The sequence below is a fragment of the Danio rerio genome, chromosome 15 (assembly GCF_052040795.2).
Source record: "Danio rerio strain M-AB ecotype USA chromosome 15, GRCz13ab, whole genome shotgun sequence".
NCBI lineage: Eukaryota > Metazoa > Chordata > Actinopteri > Cypriniformes > Danionidae > Danio > Danio rerio.
This window is the reverse complement of record NC_141035.1, coordinates 42,075,790-42,089,007: the sequence shown is the minus strand read 5'-3', so window position 1 is coordinate 42,089,007 and position 13,218 is coordinate 42,075,790. Positions and strand designations below refer to the sequence as shown.

General features: G+C 36.0%; 1 long non-coding RNA gene across 1 annotated transcript in view; it reads right to left on the bottom strand.

The window, feature by feature from the left end:
* The window catches only part of LOC137487784 (uncharacterized), a 54,344-nt gene that overhangs the window by 38,799 nt on the left and 2,327 nt on the right, over positions 1–13,218 (bottom strand). The window contains exon 2 of the long non-coding RNA XR_015509784.1: positions 5,113–5,222. This is a non-coding gene — a long non-coding RNA (uncharacterized LOC137487784). The remainder of the gene's footprint in view (positions 1–5,112; positions 5,223–13,218) is intronic.

Below are 13,218 nucleotides of genomic sequence, written 5' to 3'. Positions count from 1 at the left end.
ATAAATAAATAAATATTATATTATATTATATTATATTATATTATATTATATTATATTATATTATATTATATTATATTATATAAAATGTACCTTTTCTAGACAAAAATGGACCCAAATGTATTATGAGGATTAACAAATGACTATAATAACTTGCATTAAACTAAGCCTTTAATCATTTAGTTTTGTTAAGAGCTCCAGAACATGAACTCTTAAGCTAAAGCATGATAATTGACGATGTCCAAACAGCATTTAAAGCCATCCATGGACAAACAAACAAGCTAGAGGCATGTTTTTGCAGCTGAACAGACACTCCGCGATTGCACCACAATGAATGAAAAGCGAAGACCCGGATGAACAGCCAGGAGAAACTTGTGAAAGACAAGAGAAATGACTGAAGTATTAAAACAAATAATAAAAATAAAAACTTTGCGCCTAAAAACAGAACTAGAAAACATTTAGAGGGCAACTGTCAAAACCATTTCTGTGAAGACTCGCATCTCAGACTCATCATTTTGCACTGCTCTGTACGCTGTTTTAGAGCAGAAATCCTCACACGAGACGACACCACAAATGAGGGTCTCCCCTCTGGTGGTCTTTGGCTGTTTATATTCATTGCCTGCTGATTAAGTGTTCTCTTCACTGCCGCCGTCAATGCATTGAACGCCACTTCATGCCCTTCACGTAGAGGTAATTAGTTAAGGCCGTCTCCCATCATACCTACTGACAGCAGCTGTGAATCTGCAAGACGGCAGTAAAAGCTCAAGGTTCTGTTCCAGGCTTGTTCTATTGATCCGCACCCCCTGTCTCCCTTTTACCAGTTTAATGACCCCCTTGATTTTCACCAGAAAGGGTAATACAATATTGAAATGTCAGATGATTAATGCCGTTGTTCTTTTGTCTGGTGAGGGTCTTGTTGGGGAAGGTGACAAATTTCTTGCCCTTTTCGCGTTTTAGGTTTGGTGGCGCACCGGATATGTCTTAGAGAAGGAAAACGCAACAAGGAGGAAGAGATGGAAAAAAAAGAAAAGAAAGAGGATGACACTACATAGGGGATGGGTTTGGCTTGTTCTGGTTCTGGTGTCAGGGAATAGATTGGATAAATCTGTCTTCATTAGTCTGATGGGAAGAAAAAGTGGAGCGATGCTACCTGGTGTGTCTGGATGCATGCGTGCATTTGTGCAACAAGCTCTTGTAAATGTGCTGTAAACCAATTACTGTTGATGTGTGTGATTTTTTTGAACATTTCCCAAATGACGTTTAACAGAATTTGTTTATAGTATTTTCCTATAATATTTTTCTCATGGAGAAAATCTGATGTGCTTTATTTTGACTACAATAAAAGCAGTTTTTAATTTGTGGTGGAAAAATTATTTTTAATTATTACTAAAACGTTAATTTCAAGCTTCTCTTTTTTTCCAAGAAACATCTTATATTAAGAAAGATGTTCCTTACTAAAGATGATAAAAAACAATTATAACAAGAAGGGTCATTCATAAGGTGGTCATCGGCTAAATCAAGGGTCAAGTGTAAATCATGGCTCTTAAAACTAATGCTCTAAAGAGAACTGGGTGTCAACTGTGATGAAGTTAAACTTGAAGCTGGGGAAAGAAGTTAAAATCTGGTATCTGGCTAGCCTGTGGGTCGCACTCTGCAGTAACCGGTGTTCCTGTATAACTGTAGAACCTATTCTTTGCAAAAAATTAAAATCTTTTTGGAAATAACCTTGTAAGATTTTGTCTCTTGATCAGTGAGAGTCTCTTTAATTGAAATTGAAAATTTTAAGGTCAATATTATTAACCCTCTTAAGCAATATTTTGTCTACTGCAGTGGTTCAGTGGTGAGGGTCACAAGACAATGGGGGGGTGTTGCTCGGTGATTTACAAAAATCTCATATATGTTAATAAATATTAGAATTATCATATTTTATCCATAACCTACAGAAGATAAAAACATTTTTTAATGGTTACAAAACAAAAACAACATGCAAATGAAAAAGTGATCAGCTTTCCTAATTTTTTCATTAGATTGTGACCCCTGGGGTTATTATACTATATTAACGACACAGCAATAGACATATGCCGAGTTCAGACTGCATGATTTTCAAAGCAGTCGTGTCACAGAGGTTTTCACACTGCATGACTATCTGGGCTAGCATTTCGTCGCTGCTTTGTTTACACTGCAAGATGGTTCGGCGACAGGGACTTTCACATTGCATGACTTTACTATAGGAAGAATCGCAGACAACTTCGTCCAAACTACGTCTCACGTAGAATATCTTTTTTTTTTTTTTATTAACTACATAATGAGAAAGAAGCCTTTAATGGGGTAGAACATGTACATATTTGCTCACCTGGGTTTAAAGGGAATTTATCCTCAACGTTGATAATAAACTAATTTCTTTCTGTATGAAACGTCAAACAGACACGGTTGCTCCTGAGTCCTGTCAAACCTCCACTAGTTTTTCCTCCATTACATGGGTCCAAATGAACCGAAAAAATGCGCTTTTAACTTCTCCCCCAGCCTCCCGCTGGCCTGCAGCAGGTATACACACACGCACACACAGGTGAATGCCGCTCTCTCATTGGCTGTAGACAATCGCCGATGTTATTTTCAGTCAAAACTCAATTCACACGGCATGATTTGAATCGCCGACAGCTCCAGATATTTAGCATGCCAAATATCTCACAGGCATCGGCGACTCATCGGCGATTCTCTCAGATCGCGTCTTTGATAGTTCATACTGTGTGATTGTCACTCACGTGCACGAGCAGCGATTTGCCTGTGATTTCAGGCATTTGTCGGTGATTTCTTAAAACCTGTCGGCGAGCCAAAATCGCGGCTTAAATCACGCAGTCTAAACTAGGCATTAGTTGTAGCAGTGTCACAGCAATTTTAAAATCTGACACCTTCACGGCACTCACGTACATTAAAAATAAAGGCCACGACTGAACATGGAGGATGATCTCCAGGTGACAGTCTCCAAAATTAAACCAAGAACAGTCTTGTGCTGTAAACATTATGCCCACCATGATCATTAAGTGACGTTTATATTAAATTAAACAACTGAATAATGACGATGAAAAATTATATGGTTGTTTGACTTGCATTTGTTGTAAATATGCTCATGTTTTTATAGTTCCTATTGGAGCGAGAGCCGTTGTGTGCAATGTTTGTATGTTTATTACCACCACCGAGAATAGTTGAAGTCATGATGAGTCACTGGAATTGTCATTTTGAGGGTCACGGGCTTAAAAGTTTGGGAACCCTAGTCTACAGAACAAACCATTGCTATACAATGTCTTGCCTAATTACCCCAACTTGCTTAGTTAACCTAATTAACACAGTTAAGCCTTTAAATGTCACTTTAGGCTGAATACTACTATATCTTGAAAAATATCTAGTGAAATATTATCTACTGTCATCATGGCAAAGATGAAATAAATAAATCAGTTTTTAGAAATGAGTAAGTAAAACTATTATGTTAAAAATGCGTTTAAATAAAACTTCTTTCTGTTAAACAGATATTGGGAAATATATACAAGGGGGCTAATAATTCTGACTTCAACTGTAGGTAATAAGTGCAAGTAAGTTAGTTATAAGTGCAATTATAGAAAACTATGGGTAATAATTACAGATGGATGTACAAATCCTATTAACTATAATCAGGTATATATAAATAGATATGAATATAATATACAGATAAAGTTGAAAACAGGAATAACAAAGAGATAAGTAGATATGTGCATCAAACATTTACAAATGTATATGTGCAATGGATTTGGACATTTAGAAATGAGTATGTGCAGTGTAGAGCAGTGATTGTGTGCAAGATTAAATAGTGCAAAGGTTATTAAAAGTAGTCTACTGGCTCTTCTACTGGTTTGAGGTACGAATTTAGCTCTGTCTACAGTCTTATTCAAAATGCTGCAGCCTGTTCATGTAATGGGGAACAAAAAGAGTGAGCACAACACCCCTCTAAGCATATTAACATTGGCTTCCAGTTAGATTTATTATTGATTACAAGGTTTTAACTTTTACTCTGACTTTAACTGTATATACATTTTGCATTTAATGGACTGTGTGAAACAATACACAAAAAGGCCTTTTTTTGCACTAAAAAAGGCATATCTGATGCTTAGGAAGCAGATGGAGTATGGTATTTCACAGATGTATGGATCTTAGGTAGCTGTTGTTGTTTTTTGCAGTAATCCAAGATCAAGATCAGATAAAGAGGGTTACATCCATCCAGCTTCACTGCAACAATTGCTTAGTCTTTTCAAAAAAGACAGCAGCAGGTTGTCAGGAGATTATCTTGTGATGATCTGAGTGTATTTTCAAGTTAATCACATCAAACAGCTTTCAAAAGGCAAGTAAATATCAATGAAATTACTATGATCCATGACACTGAGAATGCATACAGCATATATACTTAAAGATTGTGGGATTTAAGAATAGTTGAAAGCAAAAATCTTTCCTTTGAAATTTGTATTATTTTCAAGTATTTGAAGTGTTAACAGAGTAAGGACATTTGCATAGTATTTCCTAAATATTTTTTCTTAAATAAATTAATAAAGAAATAATAAAAATAAAAACAGTTTGACAAAACAGTTTCAATATTATTAGCCAACTTTTCGTTTGGCTACAGAACATACCACTGTGGTCCGATGGTTTGCCTAATTAACTGAGCTTGCCTAGTTAACCTAATTAACTATAGTTAAGCCTTTAAATAGCACTTTAATCTGAATACAAACCTTTTGCTAAATAACTAGTACAAAAAGTTCTGTCATCATGTCAAAGACAAAAGAAAAATAGCTGTCCGAATTTAGTCATTAAAACTAATGTTTGAAAATGTGTTCTCTCTGTAAAATCTCTCTGTAAAAAAACAGAACTTCTCATTAAACCACACATAGGGTTGTTTGTTAAGTTAGCAATATTTTTTAGAAAGATGTTTTCTGTAGTAGCATTACTTGCATTCATTCTAACATTACGGCTTCAAATCATTTCATTCAGTATCATTCGGAAATTACAACGTGCTAAACTATATCCAGACAAACTGGGCATTCAAAGCCTATGAATAAATTCATAAATCCAAATAATGGCTGCATAACTTACGTCTTAGATAATTCCTCTGGCATCCATCCTCCAGCTCCACCTTTACGTCTATAATGAATTAGGTCTGGCCAGCGTAGAGTCGAGTCTAGTCTCATTTCTATGACCCTGAACTGAAAAAAAAAAAACAAAGACAAAAGAGTGTAGACTTTAACTTCATTTTAAACTGCTTGCATTGTCCCTAAAGTATATATAGATCCAAGGTTATTTCAGTAAATGAAAACTTAGACGAACTACTTAAAGAAAACTATTAATCTTTTCATTAACTAAAATTCCCAATCAATTAAAAATTAAATCTAACTAACAATACTAACTGAATTACCAAAATAATAATTGTTTTCAGAATTAACAAGTAAACTCAATAATCATAACCTGACTAGTGGCTGTTTAGAGAAACGTGGCGTTTTTACAGCCAAACACATCAGTCAAGTGCAATATATTTTAGTGAAGTGAGTAGGGCTGTGACAGTCACTGTGACAACCGCGTCACCGCGGTTGTCCATTGTTACCGGCGGTAGTAGTGACATCATGCACTTTAAAACACAATTTACCATTATATTGCCAAGTATTACATGTCTCTTAGAATATAACATTAGGCGCGATTCAGCAAGTTCAATCATGAATCTTGTTGGAAAATAAAATCTTACATCTGGGAACATTTTGGATTTGTGCCGACCGAGAAAGGTGAAGGTGTTAAAGTGTGGCTTAATATGACAGTCCAAACACTGAAGAACAAATCCATCGATGCGCAGCTCCACCGGTCCCGAACCATGCAAGCCAGCGGCAATTGACGGCGGCGTATCAGTATCAGTCAGGTACCGCAGAGGCATTTTCAAAAATGGCCAGATACAAAAGAGAAAGTGATAACTGGAAGACATTGATGAGAAATGGACCAACATATTAGTGTAGAGAAACCTGCTTTCCGAGAATGTGGGCGGCGGAACAGAAGCAAGAAACCCTCACTTGCACGGTTGTGAAAAATTATCTGTGCATTTGCGCTACAAGCACACCGTCTGAACGCGTGTTGCTGGAAACATTATAACCCTAATTAGGTCTTTACTTAAACCGGACAAAGTCAACTTGTTCGTTTTTCTGGCAAAGAATTTAAAATATGAATAGAAAACAAAAGGTGGAGAGAACCTACGCTGTTTTTAAAAAAATATATATCTGACTTATATTGTTGGTAGGCTAATATTTTTTTACTACTCAAAATTATTACTATTTATTTATATTATTATTATTGATTAATAAAGTGCCATTTAGGCTATTTGTGAAGTTCTTAAAAATGTAACCTTTAATTAATATTATACGGTTTGAAGCAGTTTAAGTTATTTAATATTTAACTGCATTATTTATAAGCAGTATTGTGTTGTTTTATTAACGAAAGTTCAAAAATAAACACGTGCGTTTATACGGATGTTTTATTAATGAATATTTAATTAAGTTATAAGTTATTCCTTAATTTTTACATAAAAGGTAAATTAACTTAGGTAGGCTATTTTATTTGTTGGTGGTACGGGAGGAACATTTTTGCCAGTGAATGATGTTCTCACCACTTAAAAAAATAAAGAAAAATAAAATAACTTGAAAGGACGCAATAAAAAAAATGCAAGCTCTTCATCATTCTTCAAAATCTGATTCGTACATGCAATAAACCTATATTGCGCAGACATAAAAAGCCCTAAAACAAAGTCTAGAGAGAAGAGTTATTAATATCCAATAAATATTAGTTAATATTAATAATCATAAACACACTGCGTTGTATGATTAACGTCTTCACAATGTCGTGTCTACAATCTTTTCTCCTTGAAGAACAGATAATCCATGTTATCGCCGTCTCCGCAGCCAGGTTTTACTGATTACACTGTTAATATTTTAGCATCAGCATTGAGCGCCATATCGATATTTAGCTCTCCTCAAAGAAAACCAGCAGTATATTGTGTAAATATTGTCATAAGGATCTATACCTCGACCATATTTTCACAGTAGCGTGCAGCATCAGCATACATGCCTCTCGTTTGTGTTTTTTTAATTAGCAACCGCAGCATTCAGACGCACTACAGATAATCTCTCTTCGGTCTAAGATGGGGGGGGAAGTCGAGCATGAAAGTAATTGGTGAGTGGAACACAAATTGGATGGTAACGTGATGTGGTTTCTACCCCTCCGAGGCAGAATTTGCACATCCATTAGAACAATGCTGCTCTCTGCACATTTCCAAACGTTTTATTACGTAGGCTACACATTTATGATCAAATGCTTAGCAGGCTTAGTGATAAAATCCAACATGAAGGGTTTATAAACGCACTATAGCATTATACACAATGGCTTTGTGCGAGGGGAGGTATTTATGTTTGTTTTACAATGTAGTATGACAAATGCATGTTCTGTCACCGCTCTATATGAAATAAAGATTAAGTGGATTCAGTGCGTTAAAAGCTTCAGGATATAACGTGTTGGGAAAAGCTGATAAGATCATACATTTACTTTTGCATTCGTTTACTTGCTTTTCCTGAAATGAGATTGCATGTGCTTGGGAAAAATGCTGATAAAATAGCAATTTACTTGCAGAGAAGTACAATAAATGATTAATTGATGAAGTGCTTACCCTCGGAGACTTCTTGTAAACATTGCACAATTAAGAATACTATTGCCGGCTGTTAAATTATGGACTCTACATGCATAACTCAAGTGAGGGGAAAAGCTAAATAAATTGATACAATAAATCAAGACATATATAAATGGCTGCTCACTTCACTCTTCTGTGACCATGAAATAAAATTGTAACTCGTGTTGTTCATCTGCCATTCCAATGACAATAGAAAGACAAAAGAGTAAAGTTTGGATTAGGACTGCACAATGTATCACATCAGCATTAATATTGCAATGTGTGCATCCGCAATAGTCACATTGCAGCATCTGCAATGTTGAGTTGAGACTATAGTTGATTACAATCAGTGCAAAGTTTAACTATAATGGAGTAAAAGTTTATCATCTGCATGCGTTCTTAAAGAGATAGTTGACGCAAAAACTAAATTTTACTCGCTATATTATTTCACCCTTCACTTGTTCCCAACGTTTGAGTTTCTTTTTTATGTTGAACACAAAAAGAAGATATTTTAATAACTCATAAACGTTTGAACAAGTGATCTCTAAGGCCTTTGACTGTGTGAGAACATTTCAACATTTCAGAGTTTAAAACATGCAAATAACAGTAATTATAATGTTTGTAACTTTAATAAAGATTATTGAATATCTGTACCTAAACACTGTTAGCATTCTGACTCTCCATAAAATTCTAATTCACGGTTATCTTTCCTTTAAGGTATTTGTTATATTATTTGAGATTTACTTCAATACAAAAAAGATGATAAAAAAATAAAAATCACTCTATTCTATATCAATAAAGCTGTATTCACATCGCAATGTATGTTGTAGAAATACAAAATGTTGTAATGTCCGATTTTTCCAATATCATGCAGACCTAGTTTAGATGAGCATATAAATATAAAATAACTAAATAAAATGACAAAAAAGACAGAAAAAATAAAAGCTTATATAAATGTTGAAAGATGAAATGACACATACAATAATATTATTATAAGGCATATTCGAGGTGCTAGACTATATTGATCTGGCTGTAAAAACTTTCCTTTTTAACCCATTCTAAACAGTTTTTTTTAAGCCCAAATTCGGGTAAAATGTGGACAAACTCAACTTTTTGGATTTATTTTTAAGATGGAGTAGGTGATCTGCCAAAATGTTATCGGCTAGCATAATTTCTTTGAAACAATCTCTCCCCTGCCATTTAAAGCCACGCCACCTCAATTGATAAACACGGACCTTTAAGGGCCATTTAGAAATTGTACTTTATAATACTACAATTCCAAGCAAAAAACTGTATTATATCTAGCACACTTTCAGTTGTGTAGCAAGCAAAACTTGACATAATGTGCATGCGTTTCATGTATCCTAGGATCACTGGTCTCACTCTCTCAAGCACTTTGTCCTAAAGCAACTACTGTTCGCTTAATGCTTGGCCGGCAGGGTGCAGGAATTACACTTATTACCAAGCCATACTTGCATGCTATTTTATACCAAATATACAAAGTACATGCAAACAATATAGGGAGGGCGTCACAGGTTTTCATTGTTTAAAAATAAACCAATGTGATGTGAAATATAAAACCAACTTCACCTTAGTAAAGCAGACTAGGCGGAATAGCACTCTTTACTTTTGTTTTGTTGTTGATCTATATAAAAATCTATATTATTGATGCTGTAAAAAGGACTTTGTAAAATTGAAAATAGTCACAATCGTTCGCCGGAAGATTTCAGTGGCTTCCGTCCATATAACCCATTGGTAAAACAACAAAATCTACATAAGCTTTGCGTGAATAAAATATTTTTTAAAACAGAACATTACCCGTCTAAAAGAAATACTTCAGGCATGGTGTCGTCCTTCCTCTAGCCTGCAAAAATATCTCCAATATTGACTGAGGATTTTAAAAAGTTGATTTCAGCATTTGTTTTTAACGTCACTCTCTCGTATGCCCGCTAACGCAGTGCACGTGCAAACGGCGGATCTACGTGAACGAGTGCACAGATGTACAAATCTAAATTTGTTGGCAGACAGTTTGGGCTACTTATCAGTTTTATGAGAATTGTCATCCAGACAAATTTTAATTGGATGAACTTGTTTAGTCTTATGCCTTACCCAGAATATAAAAAATATATATAAATATATTTAGATGAGTTACTTTCTTCATTACTTTTAGAATGTGAAGAGACTTTTAACCAGCATGACAAAAATGTTTCTGAAGACAATCGCCTACTGCACATTTAAGATATTGGTCAATATTCTTTCCAAACTGGTACTGGAAACAATTAAGTTGTCCCAAAAATTCCTCAAGAATAGTGTCTCAACTTGTTTTAAACAAGTAGTTTGAACAAGCAGCACACATTATTTTTGTGTGTGTACAGTAATAGCTCCCTACAACTCTAGAAATCACAGTAAATGATCATTTTCATTAGATGACACTAAAAATTGTTCATAAACAGATGCAAACCCACTTATTTATGTAACCGTTTGGCCCTCAGGAGAACGTGTGCCTCAGTGTTTAATTGAAAAACTAAATGAAAAGTGTTGCTCACAGAGTTATGACTCATTTTTAAAATGCCGCACATCTGCAGATGCAATAATTGCACCGAGACCGAAAGCATGTCAACAAAATATAGAGCTGTTATGGATTTATGAACACAATTTCAAGCTGATTGCATTTCATCCTCGTTTAAACCTCTCAGAAGACGCATGTTGTGTATGCAGACGTGTTTGTGCCCCTGAGGTACGACCATCTCGAGTTACCTGCTCAACATCTAATGGGTTCCACATTACAAACTTAGATGTGTCAACACTTGAGCAGATTGTGAGATTAAACGGTGAGGAAAGAGGTAATGTTGGTTTTATATTTGCACATTCATTCAAAAACAACTTGTGACATGCTCCCTATGTTTTTTTTTTTACCATGCTACTTTAAATATTTAGACTGAAATAATGTTTAAGTATGATTTCAAAACAACATTAGCACTATTTTATTTGACGGTGAACTAGGGTTTGGCTAATAGACGATGCTAACGTCCACAGCGGTATTATGGTATTATGGTATACCGCGGGATCTAAAATTAGCAACGGTGTTAGTTTCAATACCGTTATACCGTCATAAAATATTAAATATCCTTTATTTAATGCCTACAAAACGTATGTGTGATTGTCATCACGGGACAGTGTGGAGGAGAGAGGGAGAGGGAGGGGGAGAGGGAGAGGGGGAGAGGTGACGAGTCGCGCTTCAAAGTGTCCTGCAGTTTGGCAGTTTCGACTGAACAGAAGGGAGACGTGGTTAATATGAACAAGAGGCCTGCATTAGAGCTGAAGATCTTTGCCCGAATCCGGCGAGACCCGAAAAAATCCAAAACCCTGCATTAAAATCCATCCCTGCAAAGGTGAAACAAATGATGACGAAGTAGTAAAAAAAGCAAATTTTGACGGCAGTCAAGTCAGTCACTAGCTCAGAAGGAGCGGTTATTCCAGCCAGGTATTTCGTCGGTCGCTCATACACTGCGTATTACGATAGAGCCCTAAACCGCAAGCTGACAGGTAAAAAGACGAGGCCACTCCACTCGCTACACTGAAACTGCTGTCATGGAAAATTAAATGGATGTTCCTGACAGTGGCGCCCCCAGAAAATTTTCTTAGGGGTGGCCAAGTAAGGCCACAACAAATCTTGGGGTGGCACAAAAAAAATTATGAATTGTGTATATATTGTGAATAAGGAGTAATGTTATCTTTTTGTTTTTGGTAAAATAAATAATGAAGTTTTAATGAATTCCAATAATTACTCTTGAAATATTGTAATTTATTCCGCAAGTACAAGTGCAAACCAAATAAAAATCAATATTTCGTCTAAAACCTCTTTCAGGTAAGTTATTTCTTGTACAACATACAATATATGCCATGTCCAACATTAATGAATTATGAATAATGAATATGATTAATGAATGAATTAATAAACCAAGCAAAACCCAACAAAATTTTGAAAAGCAGATTTCAAAATGCATCTAGTTATTTATTTTGGATTTGTGGTTTTCAATCAGATGAAACACAACTTTCTCATTTCAAAAATAATAATTTCTTAATAAAAAGTGTGCAATCTCAGTGAATCAGCTTCGTCAGTGGCGCTGATCAATCCACAATAATTTAGTGGCTGCATTTTATTTATTCATTTATTTATTAATATCAGCAACTATCATATTGGGGTGGCCACAGGGGTGGCCAGAGTTTACACAAGGGTGGCCGTGGCCACCCCTGGCCACCCCTTGGGGGCGCCCCTGGTTCCTGACTGGTTGAAGATGAACAAACAATCCTACCCAAAACTTGCAAAATCAGCCGGATCAGAACTCTGCATCTCGGCCTGTAGCCGCAGAAAGGGTGTTCAGTTATACTGGATGCACCATGAGTGAGAGACTGCGCTAAAGCCAGTGGATTTAATAATGTTCCTCCACAAACACACGTAGCCTAATCTTGGTGAGTAAAGGGTTTTTCAATTATGAATAAATATTAATTAAACCATATAATCGTAATGTAGACAGAGTATACAGGCTAATGGTGGCATTATTCTTTTAGTATTCAGCTTCACCGTCGCCTTAATGCCAGATTGTGAAGAGAACTGGCAAAACAAGAGCCCTTATCTTAATTTTGTTATTGCCAAAATACCCGTCATCATTTAGAGTTTATTTTAATTTGATTTGTTAAGCAAGATTTCTTTTCATTGGTGTGTCGGCCAATTTAAAAGCTAAGTGTATGTACCCAGGCCTATATAGAGTGCTGAGATGTTACGATGTTACAGAGGACTAATTTTATTTCTTTGTTCCAACTTCCAAGTGGCCTATAGTCTACGTTTGTTACGACTAAATGATGTTCAAACATATAAATGACTCATTCTTGAAAAAATGCATTAGAGCTGTGTGCATGAGCACATTTGAATAACGTCGGCCTGTAAACGGGTTCGGGCTTTATAAAGCTGTCAATCAAAATGTACCTGTCGGACCTATCGGGTATAATTTTTATGGCCCGATTACAGCTCTCTGCATTCCCGCTGCTGTACCGCGGGAGCCGACCAGATTTCTTATGGTGTGGGAGTAAATTTCTGAATAAATCGCGGGAGAGAGATGCTGTGCGTCGATTGGCTCTCTCTCTCTCTCTGACAAAAGCCTAAGGTCGCATAGAAGGTGTTCAGTTTCTGAATGGTTTAGGCTCAAGCCAACAGTTTGGTAACGCTGTCTGAGCCCTACGTCATTTTTTTTTTTATTACGCTGGTAATACCGGATACCGGGGTAAAATATGGAGGCGGTTTGACGGTATAAAAATTTGGATACCGCCCAAGCCTACATGATACTGAGCCGGCATCGCCGATCCCCCGCCCCGCATCCCACCCAAAAATACACACTTAGGCCTTGTTTACACTGATACTTCTTAGTATTAAAATGGCTTTTTAGAACGAAAATGATCCACATCCACACCGTGTTTTACCTAGCATTTCTAAACAGCCCTCCGTC